Source organism: Callithrix jacchus, chromosome 1 (genome assembly GCF_049354715.1).
Source record: "Callithrix jacchus isolate 240 chromosome 1, calJac240_pri, whole genome shotgun sequence".
NCBI classification, from domain to species: Eukaryota; Metazoa; Chordata; class Mammalia; order Primates; family Cebidae; genus Callithrix; species Callithrix jacchus.
This window is the reverse complement of record NC_133502.1, coordinates 3,765,083-3,792,389: the sequence shown is the minus strand read 5'-3', so window position 1 is coordinate 3,792,389 and position 27,307 is coordinate 3,765,083. Positions and strand designations below refer to the sequence as shown.

Sequence of the window (27,307 nt, the reverse complement as noted above, 5' to 3'; positions counted from 1 at the left end):
ATTTGACAGTATATTTCCTTAGTTTTGCAAGATATCTAAAATTGGCTGAATCTGATAGTAAGTATAAAAGTTTACTCCAATAAATATCAGATACCAGTGCTCCATGTACTTAAGCAAAATGACTATGCATTCGTTTGTTAAAACTTGACATACCCACAGATATTTTGTTCTTAGTCTAATGATATAAACATAGAAAAATAATATTTATTCTGATTTATTACACCCTATATTTTATGTTCTGGTTATATAACTATTATATAACATAACAGTATACAAAGTAATTACGTTTTGATAAAACAAAGACTAAATAATTTAGGAATGTCCATTATGCAAAAACGTTAATTTCAAATATAAAAAAAAAAACCCGTTAAGACAAGGAACATATATTCTATATTTTTGAATCATCTTGAGAAGCTAAGGCTTTAAAAAGTAACAGAACATAAATCAAAATTTAAAAATCATATGAACAATTTTGACCTGAAGTAATCCTTTTACCATTTGTCAATGTTAAAAAACATAAAGTGAATTATACCATTTTGAATAAAAATTTAATTACTCAGATATATTTATATTAGAAATTTTAAAAGATTTTCTCAAACATTATCTAATTTGAATACTCTAGAATTCCATTCAAAATATAAAATCATATAAGCAAATTAGTAAGGTCTTTATTCAATGCTTTCTATGTGGTTAGCTTATTATGGACAACACCTTTAAATATCTTATTTTTTTTGTTCTTATTTTAAATCTTCTAAATCATGTTTGTACATTTTACATTTATATACATATTACATGCAATTTACCTTACAAAATATATTATTGATTCAGTGACACATCTTCTAATAATCTGCATTAAAATTCAGAATTAGAACTAGAATTAGAACTTATATATATATTACTAGATATATTTATATTATATAAAACATATATCACAATAATTATACTATATATTTATTATATAGCTCTTAAAATAACTAGAATTAGAAATTTTAAGTCTTTCAAATATTTGATGTATTTATCTTAAGTTTTAAATATAGATAGTGCCTGAAATTAAATACAGTTATGTGCCATATAATGACATTTTGGTCAATATCAAACTATACATATGATACTGGTTCCATAGATTTTAATGCTATATTTTTACTGTAGCTTTTCTATGTTTATATATCCTTAGATACACACATACATCGTGTGTATCTAATTGTGTTAAAATTGCCTGCAGTATTCAGTACAGTCATAGGTGGTACAGGTATTGCTTAAGAACAATAGGCCAAACCATATAGCCTAAGTGTATAGTAGGCTGTACCATCTAGGTTTGTGTAAGTCCACTCTATGATGTTCCTACAATGGCAAAAATTGCCTAAAGCTAAATTTCTCAGAAAGTATCCCCGCAGTTAATCAGGGTGTAACTGTATATATAAACTGGTGTGTGTGTGTGTGTGTGTGTGTGTGTGTGTGTGTACACTTTGTGTTTCTAGGTTTAGGAAAGATTTTGGCTGAATGTGGCTTTTATTCTACAAATTAAAATATTTTACTTAACTTTTTAACATATAATTTTATAAGATAGTACAAATATAATTCACAATAGTGACAGTTATAGGAAGATGTATTTATCAGGTTCTCATCTTAGCAAAGAGGAAATATATCATTTATTCATGAAAGATTTCCACTCATCATAAAATCTGGTAAGAAAACTTTTTCACAAACAGAGAAACTTTTAACAACCAGATGTATTTTTTTCTCATTAAACTCTGATTAGCTGAATAGTTTATGGGACAATGCTAATTCAACCAGCAAATCTTACAGACATGATTTCTAACAAGTTTAGTTTGTGAATGACTTATATTTCAATGCCTCTGGAAAGCATAGTAATAAGTATTTTAAAATTAGCTTTAATATTGGTATATAGTAAATAGATATTTTAAATTTTTATTATTAAATCATTTTTGAAAACAAATTGAAGTCTTTGTTTCTTCTTAAAGAATTACCACAGCAAAGCATACACATTATAAACTAGCTACCCATATTTTCTCTATGGTAAACATTCGTCAAGTGTAAAGATTAGCATACCAGTTCCCTCCTCACGCCATTAGTCTTATCCCTGCTTTGTAAAGACCTCATTCTATAGGGATTTGACTAATGAAGTTTTGGTGCTGAGACAATAATGGCTTCCTTAGAGCAGAGACTGCCAATTCAACCATATTATGCTGAACTGTAGAGAACTGTGCCAAATTGTGTGTGTCTACTTCAGAAACAAGCTGTTCATTAAAAAGCAAAAGAAAAAAAAAAGGTAAGTAGCAAAGCAACATCTTAAATAGCAGCTACAAAGTCCTGGCATGCCTTAAAGATTTGATTTTTTTCCCACAGTATCAAAACAGTGAATGTAACAGTTTCTTTCTGAGTAGGAACAAGATTAATAAGCAAACTATATTATCAACCTACATGTACAGAAATTAACATTTAAAAAAGCATCTTGCAATTTACAGTAGTGCCTTAATATTCAATTATCTTCATTTATTCCAAAATAAAATATTTATTCCAGTGCAACTTTATACCAGGTACTGTGCCAGGCTCTGTGTATACCCCTACTTTCTTATTGTGCTTAAAAATATGTTTTGACATTTCAGATGAGATTTTTCCACATCAATTCAAGCACAAATCAGAGTACTATATGTTTTATGTTAAGATAGTGTATAATATTGGAGAAATTTTAGCCTTTGCTCTGGTGAAGATTTTCTCCTTGACCACACTCTAGCCAGACCCTTAGTCCTCTTCTGGACGAGGTCTCCACCTAGGCCAGACTCTCAACAGGAATGATTTTGTCCATTCCATCCCCCAACATTAAAAGACCTAAGCAACCACTGACATTGCTTCTAACAGCTCAAGGCCATATTCCTAGGATGACCTCTCTTGAAGTTCCTAAGAAAGATCTAGACTTCCAAAGGAATTTGGAAGTTCTAGCCAACACCTGAAGACAGGCTCCTGATAACCCTTCTCAAAGCCTGTACTAAGAACAAGCTTTCAACTTTTGAAATGGTTAGGCTTTGTGTCCCCGCCCAAATAATTTTGAATTGTAATCCTCATAATCCCCCCATATCAAGGGAGAGACCCTGGGGATAGGAAAGGATTTCTGACAAGATGTGATGGTTTTATAAGGGGCTCTTCCCACTTCGCTCTACACTTCTCTTGCAGCCTTGTGAAGAAGGTGTCTTGTTTCTTCTTTGCCATCTGCCATGATTGTAAGTTTCCTGAGGCCTCCCCAGCCATGCTGAACTGTGATTCAATCAAACTTCTTTCCTTTAATAATTACCCAGTCTTAGGCAGTTTATTATAGTAGTATGAAAATGGACTAATGCAATGGTGAAATCCTTCTTTTGTTTTTTGAGATGCATATATAGCCTAAAACTAAGGAGTGTCTTTCTCAAGGACCTGAAAGCAATTCCTTCCTGCGGATATAGTCCTAACTTCTGTAACTGACAGCTAGCAAACACAGCTGATCTAATCAGCATTTACACTGAGCAGCCCTTGGCAATTTTTTACTTCCCTGCCTTTCCAAGTCTGCTCATTCCACTCTCTACTCTCACATGCTCCTTTTAAATCTCCCAGTCATCTCTATACAAATTGAATTCAAGTTCAGTTTACACACTGAGTATACTCACAAGAATATATTCCTGATTAAAATCTGTCCTTACCACTTTTTTTAGTGTCCAGCTTGATTTAACTTTGTCAGCTCCACTCTCATACTCTCTTTTTGGTTACTACTATGTGCCTCTATTGACAAATCAAGTAACAATGGATTTAGGGACCATTTCTTATTCTTCTGAACCTCCTTTGCTTCTAATACACTTGTCAATGAATAGCATAATTTAAATTTATAATTTTTTCATAAACATTAAACCAATCAATTGAAAAATATAAATTAAGGCAGAAAGGATTCAACAACCAAATATTCATACAACAGAGTATTGTTAAATTTGTATGAATTATACACATTTATATTCATTTATTTTAATTGAAAACCATGGATCTTAAAATATTTTTCTTCATCTTTTATATGACATCTTGCATTATTGTTATGGTTCGTTAATCATTTAATAAATTAATGAGTTATAAGCCATCCTACTTCCTCTATCAGGAGAGATAAAAGACAAATTATGTCCTCAATTTTAAGGAGTTGAGTAAAGAAATTATACCTTTCTCCTCCAAAGATCTCAAGATTAATTCAAGGCAATTTAAAAACCAATGCTTTTAGTATTTATATGCATTGTACAATTTTTATGACTATTGCCATGAAAATTAATCTTAATTTCTTGAAAACTATGGTGTTACAATATGCTCTTTAATTTTCCACTATAAACATAAATGTACATAAAGTCTCAGATCACCGTTAGTTTCTTAAACTTATGTATAATTTTTAAGGTCATTTTTATTCTTTCTTACTCTTTTATCCTTAACACTTGTACATAAAATTTATTTATTTATTTATTTGTTTGTTTATTATATTTTATTGCATTTAAGTTTTGAGGTACATGTGAAGAACATGCAGGATTGTTGCATAGGTACATACATGGCAATGTGGTTTGCTGCCTTCCTCCCCGTCACCTATATCTGGCATTTCTCCCCATGTTATCCTTCCCAACTCCCCACCCCCTGCTGTCCCTCTCCTAGTCCCTGCAACAGACTCCAGTGTGTGATGCTCCCCTCCCTGTTTCCATGTGTTCTCATTGTTCAACACCCACCTAGGAGTGAGAACATGTAGTGTTTGATTTTCTGTTCTTGAGTCAGTTTGCTGAGAATGATGGTTTCCAGGTTCATCCATATCCTTACAAAGGACACAAACTTATTGTTTTTTTTATGGCTGCATAGGTCCATGGTGTATATGTGCCATATTTTCCCTGTCCAGTCTATCATCGATGGGCATTTGGGTTGGTTCCAAGTCTTTGCTATTGTAAACAGTGCTGCAATGAACATTCATGTGCATGTGTCCTTATAATACAATGATTTATAATCCTTTGGGTATATACCCAGTAATGGGATTGCTGGGTCAAATGGAATTTCTATTTCTAGGTCCTTGAGCAATCGCCACACTGTCTTCCACATGGTTGAACTAATTTACACTCTCACCTACAGTGTAAAAAGTGTTCCTATTTCTCCACATCCTCTCCAGAATCTATTGTCTCCAGATTTTTTAATGATCCCCATTCTAACTGGTGTGAGATGGTATCTAAACATAGTTTTGATTTGCATTTCTCTAATGACCAGTGATGGTGAGCATTTTTAAATATGTTTGTTGGTCTCATATATGTCTTCTTTTGTAAAGTGTCTGTTCATATTCTTTGCCCACTTTTGAATGGGCTTGTTTGATTTTTTTGTTTGTTTTGTTTTTGAGACGGAGTTTCACTCGTTACCTAGGCTGGAGTGCAATGGCGTGATCTTGGCTCACCGCAACCTCCACCTCCTGGGTTCAGGCAATTCTCCTGCCTCAGCCTCCCAAGTAGCTGGGATTACAGGCATGTGCCACCATGTCCAGCTAATTGTTTGTTATTTTCTTGTAAATCTGTTTTAGTTCTTTGTAGATTCTGGATATTAGCCCTTTGTCAGATCAGTAGATTGCAAATTTTTTTTCCCATTCTGTTGGTTGCCAATTCATTCTAATGATTGTTTCCTTTGCTGTGCAGAAGCTCTGGAGTTTAATTAGGTCCCATTTGTCTATTTTGGCTTTTGTTGCCAATGCTTTTGATGTTTTAGTCATGAAGTCCTTGCCTATGCCTATGCCTATGCCCTGAATGGTTATGCCTAGATTTTCTTCTAGGATTTTTATGGTGTTAGGTCTTATGTTAAAGTCTTTGATCCATCTGGAGTTAATTTCAGTGCAAGGTGTCAGGAAGGGGTCCAGTTTCTGCTTTCTGCACATTGCCAGCCAGTTTTCCCAACACCATTTATTAAACAGGGAATCCTTTCCCCATTGCTTATTTCTGTCATGTTTGTCAAAGATCAGATGCCTGTAGATGTGCTGTGTTGCCTTTGAGGCCTCTGTTCTGTTCCCTTGGTCTATATTTCTGTTTTGGTACCAGTACCATGCTGCTTTGATTACTGTATCCTTGTAGTATAGTTTGAAGTCCGGTAGTGTGATGCCTCCTGCTTTGTTCTTTTTGCTTTGAATTGACTTGGCTATGTGGGCTCTCTTTTGGTTCCACATGAAGTTTAAGGTGTTTTTTTTCCAGTTCTGTGAAGAAGGTCATTGGTAGCTTGATGGGGATAGCATTGAATCTGTAAATTACTTTGGGCAGTATGGCCATTTTCACGATATTGATTGTTCCTAACCATGAACATGGAATATTTCTCCATCTGTTTGTGTCCTCTCTTATTTCATTGAGCAGTGGTCTATAGTTCTCCTTGAAGAGGTCCTTTACATCCTTTGCTAGTTGTATTTCTAGGTATTTTATTCTCTGTGTAGCAATTGTGAATGGCAGTTCATTCTTCATCATCTAAAATTTTTAACTTTCATTTTCAAGCTACTTGCTTATTTGCTCATAATTTAATATATTTTTCTAGACAAGTATTCTAAATAATTCAGAAATTAAAGAGGTAAACAAATAATTCGCTGACAATTTTCTTCACATTTATTTTTTGAAAATACAATCATGCTTCCTCCTAATAGCTAGGCTTAACTAGTTTTATCTGAATTGATAGGGAGTAGCTTCAAATAGTCTTCTTTAATATTAAAAATAGAAACACTAAAGACCCACTTGTTCTTTCAATTGCATTTTTAGTATTCTGCTGAATGATTATTCAATTATTTTTGTTTGTTTGTTTTAAGATGTAGTCTGACTTTGTTACCCAGGCTAGAGTGCAATGGTACCATCTTGCTCACTGCAAACTCTGCCTCCTGGGTTCAAGCAATTCTCATGCCTCAGCCACCCATATAGCTGGGACTAGGGATCCCACCACCATGCCTACCTAATTTTTGTATTTTTAGTAGAAATGAGGTTTCATCATGTTGGCCAGGCTGCTCTTGAACTTCTGACTCAAATGATCCACCTGCCTCGGCTCCTCAAAGTGCTGGGATTACAGGAGTAAGCCATCTTGCCCAGTTATTTGATTCTTGCATTTTTGTTGAGATCACTTATTCATGTGCCTTTACCATTATCTTTTTTGTAAAAATTATATAGAGTTTACTGATGAAAAGCAATTCTGTTTCACACAATTTTCCAGATCATTCTTCATGATATGTTAGATCACACAAATGTACAGATTTTTTTTTTCTATAACATACTTAAATCTATCAGTCATAGACCTTAATTTTTTTGTGTGGTCATTTTGTCTAGAATAGTCTCTCTGTGAAAGCAGAAAATATTCTTTCTATTTTCTTTAAATTGTAGCATATTTATTTTACAATGCTTAATCCATTTGGCATTTATTAAATTGTGAGGTGGAACTCTATTCTGTTTTTTAAATTAATGTGTTTGTACTTTTCTTTAAGTAATACTTTCCTTCTATATTCCTATTATTTTGTTAGTTTTATTTTTGTGCTTCCTAAATTGAAAATTTAATTAATTCATTTTTGGATGTTGAGTTCTGGTACTATTATTCAACCCGTCATTAGACTCTACATATGCTATGGTTCTGGCTTAAATTCTTCTTGAAAATAGAAACAACACTTAAAATTGTGTGTGTTCAACACAAGCTTAATTTCCAAGGCATTCCATATCATTAGTTAATTTCTTACTATTAACTAATAGTAATCATTTAGAATAAGTGAAATGATTGCTATCATTTATATGTGCAAGAAAATATCTGCACAATTTCTACTTTAGTAATTTATTGATATTTGTTTTGTGGTCTCAATCATGAAAAGTTGTACAAACATGTATTGAATCAAAAATTAGTGTATTTTCTCTTCAAAATGTATTTAGCAAACTTGTTTCAATTTCCTTATTTGGCTCTTTTTCTGTTCCCTTTTCTAAACAACTTCTTCCAGCTGTACTCCTTAAAAATACTCAACATTTAAATTATACTAATAAATTCTGTTTAACTAGACTTTTATCATTATATACTATTTTGATATCAATTTAAAAATAATTATTTTAATTTCAGTTTATAATAACTGGTTTCAATGCTCAATCAAAGTTATTCTATACTGTATCCTCTTGATTCTTCCCAATGTAACATCTATTTTTCCCCCGCAGGAAGAGTATGTAGCTAGTGTTTTAAAAATTTCAAGATGCATTTTGTGTATGTCAAGATATATTTCTGCATCTTTTAAATTCAGAAGCACAATTTTGCTAGCTAATTATAGGTCATATTTGCTTACTGTCTAAATTATTTTTTCCCCAGGCATACAGTATTACAGAGAACTTTGAGACCATCCTGATTTTTTTTTCCTTTTGGACTATTTATGTCCTTATTTTTTTCTATTTAAATAAAGTAGATATATATGATGTTATATTTGAAAATTAATTTTCGTGGATTTTGCCATGCTATCATATTATTACTAGCTTTTGCACAGGTCAATTGCTCCTATTTCAGTTGTTATTGTATTTTTCTTAAGTCTTAACAACCAAAAGCAACATTATATGTCTTTTACAAATGTTTACTGCTTTTTGTCTTTTTTACAAACCTTTGCCAATGTCCTCTGCATCAGAGAAAAATCATCAAGTCTGTCCTAGGAATCACTTGCTTGACTTTCTGCAGAGACAATTCTGCTTTTTGATGGCTATAATAAATACCAGTAATCTGATTTTGTGTATATTGGCTTTATAGCAGTTTTCCATATCTTTTCCAATTCCTTTTACCTGGCTCCTTATAAAACGTTCTATTATCTTTGTTACCTTGTGGTTTTATAGTGTTTTTTAAAATTCATTTTTAAGTGGCTGGACGCGGTGGCTCACGCCTGTAATCCCAGCACTTTGTGAGGCCCAGTTGGGTGGATCACAAGGTCAGGAATTGGAGAACAGCCTGGTCAATTTGGTGAAGCACTGTCTCTACTAAAAATACAAAAATTAGGCAGGTGTTGTGGCATGCACCTGTAGTCTCAGCTTCTCAGGTTCTTGGGAGACTGAGGTAGAAGAATTGCTTGAACCCTAGAGGAAGAGGATGCAGTGAGCTGAGGTTAGGCTACTGCACTCCAGCATGGGCAACAGAGCAAGATTCCTTCTAAAAAAAATTATTTTAAAGCAAAAAGCAAACGCTTTCAAGTTTTTTTCTCTCTATCACCCATCCAATGTTTCCTCACCTTTGCTAAGGTTAAAGGAATTTTAATTGACTCCATATAAGAATTGTATGTATCTGTATTCTTGTGTCCTGGATTTGGGGGTTATTTGTATTGTTTTGCTTTGTACTGTTTTTTCTTGTTACTCAATTTAGACATGAAATAGACTCCAGATCTAGGGCATGAATTATGTAATAATCTTCCCTTTTTCTTGTTATCTGTGTGTTGTAGCAAATTTTTTTCTGTATCTTATACAGAGAAGATTTGTAATTTATATAATAATTTTAATAATCCAAAGAGTGAATATAGGTGTTAAAATTCATGAGTCTTATCAGGGGAATATTATGTGCCAGATTGCAACTTTTGAATTTCTTCTTTTGGTTAAACCAACAAGCAAAGAGCATAGCATAGTGGAGAGTTCACTCTGCCTGGATGTGAAGCCAAACTCCAGCATCTAGCAGTGTAGGACCTTGAGAACATTTCCTCTTTTCTCTCTGCTTACATTTCTTTCTTTTCTTTTTTTCTTTTTTCTTTAGACAGAGTTTGACTCTTGTCACCCTAGCTTGAGTGTAGTGGTGCAATCTTGGCTCACTGCCACCTCCGCCTCCAGGGTTCAAGCAATTCTCCTGCCTCAGCCTCCTGAGTAGCTTGGATTACAAGTGCCCATCAACATGCCCAGCTAATTTTTGTATATTTAGTAAAGACAGGGTTTCATGATGTTGGCCAGGCTGCTCTCAAATTCATGACCTCCGGTGATCCACCTGCCTCAGCCTCCCAAAGTGTTGGGATTACAGGCATGAGCCACCACGCTCCGCTGCTTATATTTCTTAATATACTAAATGGGAATAAACATAGTGAGTTACTATATCATTGCCCTATCACTGATACTTTGAGTTAATATGAATATGTAAAGTGCTCAGAATAGAATCTGCTTAGAAAAAGTGCACTTATTTGTCATTATTATAATTATTTCCATTATTAGCAATATGGTTAGGAAGACCTAAGCATTTTTCTGTTTCTGATCTTTGGTTTCATTTCCCTTAGTTGACAAGTTCAAGATCACTCCTATATCTGGGGTTCCTTTTCAAGGTTAAGCTCTTATCACATCACAGGGACTTCGCTGGGCATAGCTACATGTCACCTCAGGGACTGTTCAGTGATTTTGTCAAATACTTCTGATTTTAGAAACAACTACGAGTTAATTCAAATAAAGGTCTTCTCCTCTTCTCCACTGTCTGTGTTCACTTCCTGACCTTATCACTTTAAATTAATTTATTTCAGTGATGTTCTTCAGCGTTCTAAACCCTTCCTTGTTAGCAATGCTATATATTTTTTTTCCTGAGAAGCCGCACATTAGGGCTTTCAATTCATTAATGCAGGAGATAGGAAGAATTTCTCAGTTTCTGATATATAGACAAATGGCACTTTTATGTAACTTAGCACAGTTCTAGAGTGTTTTCGTTTTCTGTTTATATTATACATAATGCCATGGATATATGGATATGGGAAAGGGAGCAATCAGTGAAGAGTTCAGTTAGATACTGTGTCCACCACTTGACCTTTTTGTCCAAAAGTCAGAACAAATGTAATTATGTATTACTTTATACTTCTAAATAGAGTATCAGGAATGTCCCATCATATTGTCTTCCAATGGTATATTATATTCTCATTATTATAATTTTACTTATCCTACCTACCGATCTATTTAGAAAATGTTTGCTATTTATCTAATTTACGCAGTGATTGAAAAGGCACTAGATTAACTGAACTCTTTCCAGTAGAGAAACATTCATATACTGAGGGGAGGCAACCAATATAAGCAAATATTCATGTGTGAAGCAAGCACAGATTGAAACAGCCCTTAGAGGAAATAAAAATAAATGTTCTAATAGGGAGTAAGGAGGGATTTAACTACTGTGTTCAAGAAGCTCTCTTCTCTGTGTTCAAGAATCTCTGTTTCAGCCTATACTTCAGGAATTATAAGAAGTTGGTGCTATTTAGAACTGGGAATCTGAGAGTTGGAGGGAGTAAGCACATTTGAGGAGGTGTAGACTATAGCATAGAGTTTGAATTGTTCAGCAGTTTAGCTGTGATGTGGAAGAATTTTAAGCAAAACTACTTTTGGTTCTAGTTTAAATTTTGAACAGATCACTCCACTTGCAGCCAGTGTGTCTGTAAAGTATCGAGGAAGGAGACAGAGCAGTTAGACCTCTTAGGAGACTTACTGATGAAAAAAAAACACTAGACAGGTTTAAAATCAGTTTTTATTATATAACTAAATGTATCTGACAACATGTAGACACTTAGCTTCCTACTGGTATGTCAAGCAAGCATGCCTCACATAAACAGCAATTTAAATAATTATCTTTGTCAGAAATCAACTAATTTTGCTTATAGTACTTTCTTTGCCTTTTTTTCCCTAATTTGTTTTCTCTTTATTTCCTTTTAATATGCAGGCATAATCTTGGAAAGACAAATAAGCAGAACCTCATTTTTCTTTTAAACAAAATGTAATACTTATGCTTACAATAATAGAAATCAATAGATTCAAAGAATACTCATTGGTGCACATCAAGTGTTCTTTTAACCATTGTTAAGCTTTTTCTATTTTAAGTAAAAATATTATTAAATGGTACTTTATAAAGGCACACAAATTAATTACCCAAAGAAAATCAATACAACTTGATGTACCACCTGAGTTTACAGACGCTGCTGATTTCTAATGTTTTGGAAAACACTACTGTTAAAACTAAGAAAACTCTTCTTGCTGTATTTTTCATGTTTATACCACAAAAGTGCTCTCCTTTTTGTTTTTTTATTTTTGAAAGAGAAGCCTGAAATTTTGGTGTATATACTAAATAGTAATCATTAAATCAGTCCTTATATCCTTATTTCTTAAGTTTTGCTGAATCACAGAGCATTTTTATGCCTTTGTTGAACTTTTTCTAGAAGAATTACATCTATGTTTTCAAATTTTGCTCTTGCATTCTCATAATATATTCTCCAGAGTAATGTTTTTAAAGGATGAATCTGATAATATTACTCCCTTGCTTAAATCCTGCCATAATTTGCCATTGTAATTAAAATAAATCATAAATCCCATAATAGAGTAATTTCTACCTCCCCAACCTCATTAATCACTATGCTTCTCAATTAACTATGATCCAGGGATATTAGCTTTCCTCTTCCCTGTTTCTTGAGCGCTTTCAACCCTAATCCAGGTTCTTTGTTAACTGAATTCTTTCACTCATACTGAAAGCGTAAAAATTCTACATTGACGGCTATCAGGACGTTGGCCATTCAAGGAAGATAACTTAGCTTTTAGGTGTACCTAAGAGCTAGCCTTTGGTGTTACATTACTCACCTAATGCCCACAGCCCTATGTATTGGCATTTTCCTTATATTACAGATATGTTCATTTATATCTTTATTTGAATGACATCTTCTCAGAGGGACTTTCCCTTACCACCCAAGTAAAGTAGGCACCACACTCCATCTTCAACCTATCCTAGTACCTTGTTCTGTTTCCTTCATGAACTTACTAATAGCTACATTTTTATTATTCTATTTACTTTCTGATATCCTTATTTCTTGTCCTACAACAGGGGAACTCAGTAAACATAGAGCATTGGTCAGCCTGATGGATTACTATATCCACAGCATTGAGGATGGGCTCAGCAAGTCTTATGTGCTTAATAAATATTTGTAGAGAGTTGAATGGAGGATGGGAAAAAATTCAATTGCTAATCACTATGTTTAATTGGACTTGACAATTTCTTAAAAAATATACATCTAGATCAAAGTGTGCAGACTTTTACCTGTGGGCTAGTCATGCCTGTAGCCGAATTTTGTACATTCCTTTTTTTTTTTTTTTTTTTTTTTTTTTTTGAGATGGAGTCTTGCTGTGTCACCCAGGCTGGAGAGACGTGGCATGATCTCAGCTCACTGCAACCTCTGCCTCCCAGGTTCAAGTGATTCTCCTGCCTCAGCCTCCTGATAGCTGGGATTACAAGTGAGCGCTACCACACCCAGCTAATTGTATTTTTAGTAGAGATGGGGGTTTCACCATGCTGGTCTATAACTCCTGACCTCAAGTGATGCACCCACCTTGGCCTCCTAAAGTTCTGGATAACAGGCATGAGCCACTGCATCTGGCAAAGTTTGTACATTCTTGAGAGCAAAGAATAATGTTTACAATTCCACGTTTAAAAACAATGAAGAATATAGGGCAGATAGTATGTGGCCCAAAATGCTTAGAATACTTACTGCCTGGCCTGTAAAGAATGAGTATTCTTGATTAAGTCCTCACTGAACCAAAGTGTTCTCTGAATGGATTTGGATTCTGTTCTGCTTCAATTTCTTCCTAAGAAAACAATAGAAAATTGGATTGAAAAACCCTCTTAATTTCCTTTCATTTTGACTGCTGATAGTGCTTCGGAATCAAAAAAAATAAATGTGGTAAACCACACCTATTTTCCTCATTTTTCTAGAGGATGGGATCAGAAATGAGAAAGTATAAGTGTGAATAGTTATGAGAATTTATAAAGGGCAATACACAAAGTAGCTGAAGACATACAACCACTGCCTTGAACTTCAATGAAAGAAATACATCATCAAAAGACTACTCAAGAAAAATGAAAATCTCTTTTTGTGATTCTTTAACATATACGCCCAAGTTGTCAACATATATATAAGATAAATATGAAAACGTCAGTGTTCAATTATAATAACATTTTCAGGTAGGTAAATCATGGATCTAAGGCCAGTCTGCCTGGCTTCTCATCCTGGCACTACCAGTTGCTAGATGTTTATTGTCTCTGTATCTCCACTTTATTCACCTTTGAATTACTAATAATAGAGTTTCTACCACAGAAAAATGTCAGAGGGTGAAATGAGTTAAAACTTTTAAAGGGCTTAGACAATGATTGACACAGCATATGTACTATGAAATATTGGTTAAGTAAAAGAATTTCAGTGCAGATTTATTTCACTTTTTGCATATCTATTAGGTAATCAAATTGCATGGTAAATAAAACAGTGCTACAATCAGATTTTCTCATATTTCTGTGACATACATGCCTAATGGAGGTTTCATAAGAATTAACCTTATATTGAATTCTACAGCTCATTCATTGTGTGAGATGATGTATTTGTTTTGAAATAATTTTATTATTGTTAGAAAAGCTCTGCCTTTTCATTCCCATAAATTTCAAAGTGAAAACTTAATTTTACTTTCAAAGTGATTTATTTTAATACAACAAAATAAAAGAGAATAAGCAGGCACTTACTGGTCACAATTGCTGTTAACCATTTAAGCTACAGGAAGCATGACAAAGAACAGATTCATAAAATATACTCAAGGGAGAAAATTTCCAATATTATAAATAATAATATGCTATAAATACTGTTTCTTCTTCTTCGTTGTTGTTATTGCTATTGTTTTTAAATCCTTATCTGGCTATAAAAAATAAAATAGTAAAATAAAGAGTATACTGAGCAACAGAAAAGTCTATCTGGACGCTTTCCCTTTTCCTTCCTATTCCTAAGCCTATTAGCTTAAGTCTGACGATGCCAAATTTAATCTCTACAACTGGAAGCACCATTTTCACCTGTATGTCTAACTTCCTTCATGACATTTCAAATTTAACATCTCCAGAACCAAATTCTTAAATTTCTTCCTAAAGTCTTCTTTAGTTTTGCACATAATACTCCCTAGTTGGAATATTCTTTCAGTTTATCAAAACAAACACTCTAAATGCCATCATAGAGAAGCAGCAGAATTCTGTTATTGCGAACTAACCAGTGGAATCAGACTGCCTGGATTGGAATGCATGATCTGTCAAGTATAAGCATGTGACTGGGGCAAGATACAGTCCTTCTACATATCTTAATTTTGTCATCTGTAAAATGAGAAAAATAATGAGTTCTACCATTATTTTCTAATGCTATATTTTTTTCATGAAGTTAAATTAGATAATACAAGTAAAACACTTAAAACAGTGTTTATTAATATTTATATTCCTTGATTATCTTCCTTCCCTCATAGCCCACGTCATATCCATCAGCAAATCCTGTTGGAAGTACCTTCTTGAAGGTACCACAGAAACTCACAGCTTTTATAACATCCTGTGTTATTTTATTGTCAAACAATAGCCTTTTACCCAGGCTTTTGCTTCCACCCTTAATCTGATTAGTCTCCTCTGGCCAAAACTTTCCAATGATTTCCATATTGATTTTGAGTAAAATCTGCAGTCATTACAATGCTAACAGAAAACTACAGAGCCAGGTTCCAATTGCCCCTCTGGTTATACCTTCTACTATACCTTCCTCTAGCTCATTCCGCCTCAGATGCATAGACCTCTTCCTGGTTCTTAAGCCCTCCTGGCACACTGATGCCTCAAGGCCCTTGCACTTGCCCTTTCCTTCACCTTTATTTACAAGACCCATTTTATTTCCATCTCCTTAAGTTATTATTCTAAAACTTCTTTGCAATGAGGTCTCCATGACTCCTTTTAAATATTACACCACACACAGACACAGACACACACACACACACACACACATGTGCACACACACACACACAAAAACACACATACACACCCCTACCCTAGCCACCTTACTTACCTTGTTTTTCTCGGTACATTCATTACCATTGGATATACTATATATTACAATTATATATTTGACAGTGTTAATATTGTCCAATTAGAATATAAGCACCATGAAGGCAGTGAGGGTTTGGTCGGCGTTTTTGTTATTGTTGAATTCTTTTCCTGATCTATTTGCAATACCTTGCAAAACTTAGGTACTTAAAATATATATAATAAATGAATGAATTAGTAGTCAAAAGGCAACCTATAGGTTTATTCAATAATAATATATGTATTTACTATATATAATTTAATATATATATATATATATATATATATATATATATATATATATATATATATATATATATAATTACTACCCAGTAGGGCCTAGGACTTGCTTTCACATACCTCACAATGTACTCTTGAGAGAGAATAGTAAAAAATGCTAACATATTTACACAAATGTCAGATAGCAGATTCTAGTAGTTGATCAATATTAGCTTTGCTAAAGCACATAGAAAATGCAAAAAAAATTCATATTTTGCACACACACATTTACATATATTTGTATATGTGGACCCCTTTCAGAGATGCATATATATTTTTATATGATAACAAATGATCTCTGGCTTTCAAGATTCTTTCTCTTCTCTTTATTATTTTGCTATTTTCTTCTTATCGATTGACACCACTGACACTTCTCCCACCCCCCGCCCACCACCAAATATCCCTCTGCAACAGTTATGTGAATATTTATTTCTGTTGTAAGAAGCTTCAGAAAAACAGAAAGCCAAAAATTTGCTCACTTAGAAGTTACAGGTGTTGAAAGCCAGGTCTGTTTCACTTTTATGTGTTGTTCTATGAGAATAGATCGAAATTATGAGTGATCAGAGATTGCTATAAGAAGATTGAAGTACATTGTTAGAAACTAATTGTTGCCCAGGGGTTCCAGGTACCAAAATCTAAAATGTTCAAAGATTGTAGACTTCAGATTCATTGGGGTAACATATGCAGCATCTGTCTCTCTGTTACAGAAGGAAATTTCAACTTTGTTAAATAACTGGAGTTCATATCATTCTCAGGAGATGTCTGAGCTATTCATCAAGGAAGGTGAAATCATCAGAATAAAAAGAACAATCATGATGAGATGAAACAGAAAAAGAAATTCAGGCAGGAAATAAAATCAAATTGAAATGGTTGAACATAAAATATAATATCAGGAAATTCACATCCCTAACCCAGGAAGATTTTATGTAGATGTAGCCAAGCTCTTCAGGGGCACAACAGTGGGCCGTGAAATCTGACAGGAGACAGGTACCAATTTCAGAGGCATGTTTGTAAAGCACATTCCCTGTATTTCCTTTATGTGTTGATGAAATCTTAAGGTGGTTATTGAATGATCTATGTCGTGATATTCAATGCATAGAAATGTACATTGCTACTGTCACTAGATATAAGATTTTAAAATGCAGGAACTATTAAATCTCTGATTATTAAATTATATGTGACTTTTTAACATCATTTGTCTAAGCAAACACACTATAAAAATCTTAAGACAAAAAAGATTTTCACCATTATTAAAAGTAATGCTCCCTTATTTTCTTTGCTTTCACCCATATACATACACACATATAGTTAACATATGCGTGTCTGCGTTCACTCATTGATACATACATATATAGTGGTGTGTATAATATGACAGAGACTATTATCTATAGAGAATGCACACATTTACTATCATATCAAAATTACTTCAGGAATAAAAGTCCACATGACTTTATTTCAGAACAGTGTTCCTCTTAGTAGGGAAGTTAGGGAGAAAAGGGCACAGTAAAATTTCAACTTCTATTTTCACCTCCAGCCGGGAAACAAGAACTGGTATTTACTGAGTACCTACTATCTATCAAGCCTGTAACTACTACACCTGGTTTTATCAATCAAGCTCCAATCAAGAAAGCAAAAGAAACATCAGGTAGTTTAAGACAACTATTAATGTAAAAAAGTTCAACTAGTGTCGGAAAACTGGAAAAGAAAAATGAACACAGGTTAATGCAGTCATAGTAAGTTTAAGAAGCAAACATCACCTCTAAGGCTGAGAGAAGAAAGGTAAGAATTTGAGAACATTAGAAACTAGAAGCTGAGAGGTGTCCCATGGATCTGTGGCTCGTACCCCTGGGGAGATGGGGATGGCATTGTCTAGCTGGTGCCTAGAATATCAAAAAAGGTAGAATCAGAACTAGTAAAAAGTTGAAGGGATATTGTATGGGCAATGCTTCAATCAATCCTCCCAGCTTTACCATTAGGTAGCTGAGTTCCTTAATGGCATCTCAATTTAGCTCTATACATTACAAGTAGTTAGATTATTGAAACGGATACTTTTAGATCTTACAGAATTATCATTTTGTTTCATATTTCAAATTCTTGTTTTTTTCAAAGCTTTCCTTTCTCAGCATCAATTCCCCACCACCCACCAGTGCAAACTAAATAGAGGGAGAACAGCCTGGAGCATGATGGGAGTCAAAATCTGCTCCTTCCAGTGCCCGCTTTTCTTCCTATGCTTCCCATTCGGGTTGTGAAAGGCAAGCTCTTGAGAGAAAACAAACATCATCTCTTTCTGTGACTCTGTAATAAATTTGAGGTCTGCTCCTTGCTGACTCGTAATTACTTTTCTATAGCTTCATTATGTGCTTCGGTAGACTGATGGTAGATGATGATCCTAAGACAACCCTGCTGATAAAAGCTGAATCCTAAGTCTTCCATCCAGGTATCACTGGGTCATTGACAATTCGAACAAATGTCTGACTGCCCCAACTAGAAGTGCCATATCACATCAAGTGTCAAATTAAGAGACACTTGTTTCTTTGCTCTATGCTTGTTTTGACCCCCGTAAACATATGTCCCCTTTATGACCTAAAACATTGAGCCCTATTGGGGAGAGGTGTATCAATTATCCGTGTCTTTGCTATTGTGAACAGTGCTGGGATTGGGTTTTGGTGGTAGGTGCTCTTGTTCTCCTTTCTCCTGGCTATCCTGCCTGCCAAGTCTGCTCCACATTTTTGTTCATATATGGAAGCCCTGAGAAGAATCAGCAAATTGAGTAAATAAGCAAATATTCAATGAGGGAGTAAAGATCAGAGTCTCGGTGCAGTCTGTTAGAGATTTAATTATATCTTCTCTTGATATTTTGTCCCTGTATAGAAGAAAATGTGGGGGAGCTTCTTTTTATCAGCTGTGCCCTACCCAAAGGCTGTCCCTAGCTCTTTATGCTTTTGTTTTTTTGTATTTCTCCTAATGCTATCTCACCCCTAAACCCCCACCCCTTCAAGGGCCCAGGGTGTGATGTTCCCCTCCTTCTGTCCATGTGTTCTCACTGTTCAGCTCCCACTTATGAGTGAGAACATGCAGTGTTTGGTTTTCTGTTCCTGTGTCAGTTTGCTGAGAATGATGGTTTCCAGCTTCATCCATGTCCCTGCAAATAACATGAACTCATTCTTTCCTATGGCTGCATAGTATTCCATGGTGTATATGTACCACATATTCTTTATCCAGTCTATCATTAATGGGCATTTGGGTTGGTTCCAAGTCTTTGCTATTGTGAACAGTGCCACAATAAACATTAGTGTGCATGTGTCTTTATAATAGAATGATTTATAATCCTTGGGGTATATACCCAGTAATGCAATAGGATTGCTGGGTCAAGTGGTATTTCTATTTCTAGATCCTTAAGGAATTGCCACACTGTCTTCCACAATGGTTGAATTAATTTACACTCCCACCAACAGTGTAAAAGTGTTTCTATTTCTCCACATCCTCTCCAGCATCTGTTGTCTCCTGTTAAAGGATCACCGTTCTTTTTACACTTATTTTCATTCAGGTGGTGACAGAGGTGGTAAAAGGTTTGCTCCTATGGAAATGATACTCCAGTATTATCTTTGGGATTTTAGCTAGCTCTAATAGCTGATCCTAAACTCACAACATTGGGTCCTTCACACATTATGTTCTCAATTGTGGATCTCACCCAATACAACTTGGTATACATTAACTTAGTTATCACAACAATGCACGAAGTATTCTTATTGCTCCATTCTAAAAATGAGAAAATTGATGATCAGTCATAGTAAATAATAGATGTATATTTATATCAAAGTCATGTCTAATCAAGCTGAAGCTCTTTCTACTTAATCAGGGGGTGTCTGGAAGAACTACCTCAGTCTTCAGAACATGTAAGGGACCTATATTTGAACAGGTTGAAAGGGGTTCTGAATGAAATTATGTCTACTGTATAGAATACTTCCGAAAGGATTAACAGAAATGGGAAGTAGTAATGCATCAATCAATAGTATCTGAAAGGCCAGACAGGGTAGCTCACGCCTGTAATCCCAGCACTTTGGGAGGCCGAGGCAGGTGGATCACAAGGTCAGGAGTTTGAGACTAGCCTGACCAATATGGTGAAACCCCATCTCTACTAAAAATACAAAAATTAGCCAGGTATGGTAGTGTGTACTGTAATCCCAATTACTCAGGAGGCTGAGGCAGGAGAATTGCTTGAACCCAGGAGGTGGAGGCTGCAGTGAGCTGAGATTGTACCACTGCACTTCAGCCTGTTGACAGAGCAAGAATCAGTCTAAAAAAAAAGTACATGAAAAAAATGAGTACATTATTGAACATAGATTTTAATTTTGGCTTTTCCTAATTTTCATTCTTGAGCCAAGTAGTTTATCTCAAGTAGTTTATCTCTTTGTGCTCAAGTTTCTCACTTGTAAATTGGAAAAAATAATAGTTTTTATTTAATAGGACTATTGTGAAAAATAAACTGGTTATACAATAGTGTTTTGAACGCTGTGGGGCTCAGAATAAGCACTCAAATAATGCTATTATTATTATTATCATCAGTTCATTTATGCACAGAAAGCTTATGCTATTTGGGCATGCAGATGGAGTCCAGAAAATCCTTGACTCAGACTTCTTTGGTTCTGTCTTTAAAAACATCCAACATTCTGTGAGCTGAGAAAAGAGTATCATCTCTCTATTTAGATTAAATGGCAGAATGATAGAAGCTTATGCCATCACTACCACTGTCAATCATATTCAGGTCTGTATATATTTTCTTTTGCTCTATTTAAGACTTTGGGTCAGTTTTAGGGACACTGCTTCAATCTGTTTCTGTTACCTTGTTTGGTATAAATGCAGGTTGCCATGCTCTTATTTCACAGCTACTATCTCCACAATTTCAGCCCTTGCTTTCAAAGAAATTTTTGCAAGACTGCCAGTTGGAATAAGTAATTAACACTTCAGCTCAGCTCTGAAAGGGGAAAACAACTGTGGCATACAAACTCCTGCCAACGTCAGTTCTCTCACCCAGAAACTGCCTGAAATACTCATCAGGGTACTTTCAATTTTGCTAAAAGAGAAAAGAAAAAAGGCAAAATGATCAAAATGGAAGTTCACCATCTTATCCCTATCAACTGTTAGACAAAATTAAGATGGAGAAAATGAGTGAACTGAAGCAGCATGTGTCAACCTGGAAGGATCTCACTGACTTTGTATTGAGTGAAAAAACAGCAAGTTACAAAAGGATACGAGCAACATAATAAATCTCCTTTCAAGGATTAAGAACAACCAACACCATACTATGTGTTGTTTTGTGATAAATATGTGATAACATTTGAAAACACCTATGAGTCTGATCCCTATCAAATTTCAGATAAGTGGGAGGAGAGGGATAATGTGGATAGGGAAACATTTGGGACTTTGATTTAAACTTTATCTTTTTAATCTCGGTACTGTGATTATAATTGTTATATTATCATCTATAATTTGTACATACTTGTCTATTTCAAAATAACTAAATGAAAGTCAAGGTCACTCTCATTAAATAACTTTCATAAACACTAAACTCTGAAGGAAAGGCTGCTGCAATGAGTCAACATATGTCTGAACAAACTTTCAAATTATTCTAAGGAATCCTAGTGATGTTTCTGTTAACATATATCCCTTCTGTGTGAATAACTATTTAAGTTTTTCCCTCACTTCTGTTTTTTACCTCCATCATCATCCTTATTGAGACTTGCGTAGAGAAGAGAAATAGATCCCATTCTTATCTATGAATTTGTTTTAAGGTGGGAAGTACCAGGAACAAGTGTTTGATTTTTCTATTGAGAGGTAGACAGGTTTCCTCTTTCATCTCTAATATAGGATTTTGTTGTTTCAAAATACTACTGATCTATAAATTGGGGTTATCCAGAGAAACAGAACCAATGGCATGCATATACATATGTAGGAATAGATTTGTTATTAAAAATTTGATCACACGATTTTGGAGCCTGAGAAGTCCAAGGATCTGCAGTCAGCAAGTTAGCGACCCAGGAGGAAGACCTGTGGACCAAGAGAACTGACAGGGAATTTTAGTCTAAAGTCAGCGCCCTCAAGACACAAGAGCCAGTACTTCAGTTCAAGTCGCAAGGTCAGAAAATATGGGTGTCAATGCTCAAAGCAGTCAGAGTGAAGGAGCTCCTTCCTATTCATGGGAAGACCAACATTTTTGTTCTTGTTAAGGGTTCATCTGATTAGACAAGGGCTACTCATGCTGGAAAGTCGATGCTTTCCTCAGTTTACAGGTTCAAATGTTAATGTCATCTAAAAACTTTCTCACAGACACACTTAGAATAATGTTTGATCATATCCGGGTACCCTGTGGTCCAGTCAACTTGACATGTAAAATTTACCATCACAACTACTAATAAATGTTTTTGTCTTTCTGTTATCTCTCAATTAGAAACAACATGTGCAGAGAAAATATAAGTCAAACCCAATTCTGGTTCTTTTTTACTGGCACTTCAAATATATACTCAAAATTTGTCCTAACTATCTTCTTTATCTTATGTATTGAAGTCTGCCTACTGGTGCTACTATTGCCCTCTCAAAGTCCGTGGCTTCTGGATATAATGATATTTGAGAAGTAGATAATTATTGTTGGCATGGATTCTTACAGAATTATATAGTTACAAAAAGAAAAACAGGCTAGAAGAATGTATATTGTTTACAAAGATTAACCCAATCAATGATTAACACATTTCACCTCAAAGCAATAATGACAATTTTATAATAAAGCCATTTATTGTTTATGAAGAAAAAAATGAATGTTCATTATATTTTTTACTTCCTTGACATCTACCACAAAATATTCATCAGAATATTCAAGTTTCTTTTAGTAAACTATTTTAAAATTTTTAAGTTCCTTCAGCTTCATGTTGTTTTGAATTTGAAATCCAGATTCCTTTTTGAAAATAAAGTATGATGACAATGACAGCAAACAATATTCTAATAACATCTTGAAATCTGTCACAGACTTTATATTCATGAGAAGGACAAACATAATATTGTATATGTATAAATCCAGTACCTAACTAAATTGTATAACCAGTACAAAACAAAATTCTTAACATGTAAGAGTCATTACGTAAAGACTGACTGAATATTTCTATGGGTAAGTAAATATATAGATGGGTGCATGCAATACAGTTTAGAAATATTTTGTGGGCCTTGAATTATTAAGTTGGTCATTGATTTGGAACAACTTGACCAGCAATGTCAAACATTTTTACCTGTTCAGTTTAGTACACATGCCTTAGTTGAAATAGATATACACAAATGGAAAAGTACTAAATTTTGAATTTAAAAATAAAATAGGAAATCGATTGGTCTATGAGGGGGGAACTAGGGGAGGGACAGCTTGGGGGTGAGGAGTTAGGGAGGGATAGCATGGGAAGAAATGCCAGATACAGGTGATGGGGAGGAAGGCAGCAAACCACATTGCCGTGTATGTACTTATGCAACAATCCTGCATGTTCTTCACATGTACCCCGAAACCTAAAATGCAAACAATATGTATAAAACAAACAAACAAACAAACAAAAAAACACTTAAGGGAAGTACATCATAGTACTGGTGAATCATAAGATGGTGTATTTTCATAAGAGTCAGAAATGCACCAATACCCAAGGACGATACAATGACTAAAATGGCACACGTGGCAAGGATAAAATGTGAAATCAGATTCCCAACTGATTGTGTTCAATGAAGCTCTCCTGTCACTCCAGTTCCTGGGACAGATGTCAACTTAGTTCATTGTATTCGTATCCTTAAATTACTTCTAAACTTTTGAGTCAAACACTATTGTGCTTGAACTGTTAGCTAACGCTTTAGGCAATAGGTTACATGTCTCATGAGATCTATCAGTGCCAATTTTCTCAAAGACGATAACAGAAAAATGTAGAGTAAAAAAATAATTGTATATGAGGTTATACCAAGAGTGTAATATTCAGAAAGAGAAACTTTGTCATTGTATTATAACATCCTATTATTAAAAATCCTAAATGAGTCTTTTGTTCTGATTTTATTGTTGTTACTATTGAAAGCCTATATATTTCAAGTAACTCCAGTTACAAAACATTTGGATAAAAAAATGCTCTTTTCACTGACTTGCATAACCTAAAGTGATCAGAAGAAATACATAAATGGAAACCAAAATTGCAAATTATATACAAACTCAAAGATAAAGCTAAAATCTTTCACAAATCACAATTGATGCAATATAATTATCAATCATGTTGTGGTAACAGATGTATAGATTCATGATTTTTATAGTTGAAAATTATTATGACGTTATATATTTTAAAATACAAATTATGTTTCAATAATATCTAAGAGGAGCAGGCCCTTTGAGTTAATTTAAACATTCCTAATGTTAGAGAAATTATTAGTTCATTTTAACCCCGTCAGTTATTAGAAGTTCTTCCTTACTATGATGGCAACATTTTTCTTTCTATAAGCGCTACCCACTGCTCCCTTCATGGAATTCTACAGCAAATCTTATTTTTCAGATATGTAATAAACCTTTAAATATTTGAAGATAGATACCTCTTCATAAGGTTTCCAGAGAAACATCCTGAATTGTCCAATTATATTTTGGTTTGGAGATGATCACCATTCTGACCACCATCACCAGGGCTTATTAAGTTAACAATCTTGTTTTAAAAAAAAAAAAAAAATATATATATATATATATGTATACATACACACACACACACACACACACACACACTGAAGTGATTGTAACTTGCTCAGATTCAGGGTTTTATGACTTGTCTAGTATAAGGGTTATGAAATAACATTAGTAAACAGAAGTTAATCACATCATCAATTTCAGTCTAGTTATTACATTCTATTTAATTGTTCAATAATATATCTATTAGATGTGGGAAACTACATAGTTATTTGAACAAGGAAAGCTTAATATAAATCAGTCAACTCCAACAGGAGGTTGGAATAAGGCATTGGTTAGTAAGGCATAGAGAGCAGTAAAGAGAACTGCAAAAAACATGAGAGCGCAGGCAGAATGTACAGCCACTACTTTGTGGGTTGGGCTGGAACACACCAGGCAAACTTGCTCCTCCCTCAGGACTTAGATCCAGCCTTTGTAGAGGAGAGCATATCATGGCTCTCTGAGTATCACAGAGGTTTCTGTAGTTCTCTGATGGCAAAACTGGCAGGAAATCTGCTATCTGGGGTGCCAGAAAAAGCTACTCATGGGAGCATGTCTCATTGGTGGTGCTTTACTCCAAAACCACCCAAGAAAGAATCTTAGAGGAATCTGTTAGCGTCTGAGTTCTGCTGGCTGTGTACTAAATAATTTGGATGATGGTACAAATGCTTGCATTAAGGGAGCCTAGACCTAGAGAAAGAATACAGGTTCTGGAGAAACTGCCTGTTTTGTAAGAACCAAGCCCTCAAGAAAGCCATACATGCTGCCTGTGCAGTGCTGGACAAGACATTCATTCCACTGAAGCCACCAGAAAAGCCCCTTGGTGCTGAAGGAATGTGTTCTCTTTCTGGGTTCATGAGGGAGCGTAGTTTTAAGGGCAAGAATTTCCCAGCACCATGCCCCGGTCCCATCCATCTCCATCCAGGAGATTTAACAGTTTCTGTTTTAATATTGGTGGGTGCAGGAAAGGGTCAAAGTCAATCTCTCCAGCAGAAGTTCTAAGGAACTCCTTTCATTGGCCAGGGGTCTTAGAAAAGGTGGGGGTTCCTCCCAGGTGAAAAGTCCCCTTCTTCCACACCCCTTGGGACTCCATGTTTGGATCCCCTTCCACAAACACTCCCTTCGTGGAAGCCGTCTTTCTCTCTCCTGGATTTTCCCTGGGGAGTCCCCTTCCACAAACACTCCCTTCGTGGAAGCCATCTTTCCCTCTCCTGGATTTCCCCTCTGGAGTCCCCTTCCACACTCTCTCATGGAAGCCTGTCTTCCCTCCTAAACTCCATCTCTCTCTATTCCCTTCCACTCAGTGTGGAAGCTGCTTTCTTCCCCTGGATTCCGTCTGTCTGGATTCTCTCACTCAGTGTGAGTTAGCTGTTTCTTTCTCTCTCCTTCTCCTGTTTCTCTCTCTAAATCAATCACTTTCTACAAACACTTTTGAGTCCGGCATTTACTGAGCACTCCGCTGTGGTCCCGTCTTTCATTCTTAACAGGGCAGAAGACCAAGAACCTAGAGAAACATCCTCTCAGGGGAGCTGAGGGCACCCTGAACCCCTGAATCCCAGTATTATATTTTGGCAATCCAGCCAGGAGAGGGGTACACCAGAAAAGGGGTACAGCCAGAAGAGGGTTAACAGCCAAGAGAAGAAGACTTCAAAATTGTGAGTACAACTGGCCCCCGTCTGTCCTGTCTCTTTAAGAACAGCTGAAGCGGCTGCAGCCAGTCAGGGCTTTGGAACCCGAGCGGCCTCCCGAAGCCTCCCACGATCCAGCCCGTCTTAAGCAGTGTGGACCAGCCAGAATGAAAAGCACAGCTTTTTTTTACCTTCAAGCTCTCTTTCTGTTTTCCTGCTCCTTCTCTATCCTTTGGATATTATCTCTGGGACCAAAACCCGCAGGAGTCTCTGGGGCAGAGCAGGCGAGCACCGCCCCCGGGACCTTTCGCTCCTTGCCTGACCGGAAACAGCTCATCCCTGGGGCCGGAAGCCAGCGCAGAGTCCTCCAGAGAAAAGCAGCCGGGAGGAGCGAAGTGCAGCCTGAGCCTGCAGGGAACCGGGCCGTGTGGGGGCCTGGCGCCTGGCTCCGCTAGGCCTCGCCGGTGTTCCCCAGTCCCAGGCAGCAGTGTAAAAAGGCTCCTCAGGGCATCTGCCTGCCGGTACGGGTCCCTGTGTGGGCAGTAGCTTGGGGAGTGGCCCATGTCTGCTAGTGGTTCTGGTGGGGTTAACATGGCGACCAAGACTGTGGGGGTGGGGAACTCATGGCAGGCCCAGCAGCGCCTGCAAACGCGGCTTTTAAACTGAGTGGTAAGGGGTTCTTTTGTGGCCCAGGCAAAGGAAGTGGCTGTTGGCCCTCAGCCCCACGCAGCTTTTAGGCAGGACACGACGCCTCAGGGTGCACCATTCTCATTCAAAGGATGGTTTAAGAAAGCTTTCTGCCTTTGCTTTACAGAAGTGGTCTTTTTGCCCA

General features: G+C 35.7%; 1 long non-coding RNA gene across 2 annotated transcripts in view; it reads right to left on the bottom strand.

Moving 5' to 3' along the window:
• Positions 1–26,816, bottom strand: part of LOC144578922 (uncharacterized) — a 156,325-nt gene extending 129,509 nt beyond the window's left edge. For both annotated transcript variants that reach the window (XR_013525485.1, XR_013525484.1), the window contains exons 1-2: positions 26,667–26,816; positions 13,478–13,574 (exon numbers count right to left, since the gene is read on the bottom strand). This is a non-coding gene — a long non-coding RNA (uncharacterized LOC144578922). The remainder of the gene's footprint in view (positions 1–13,477; positions 13,575–26,666) is intronic.
• Positions 26,817–27,307: the final 491 nt, after the last annotated feature.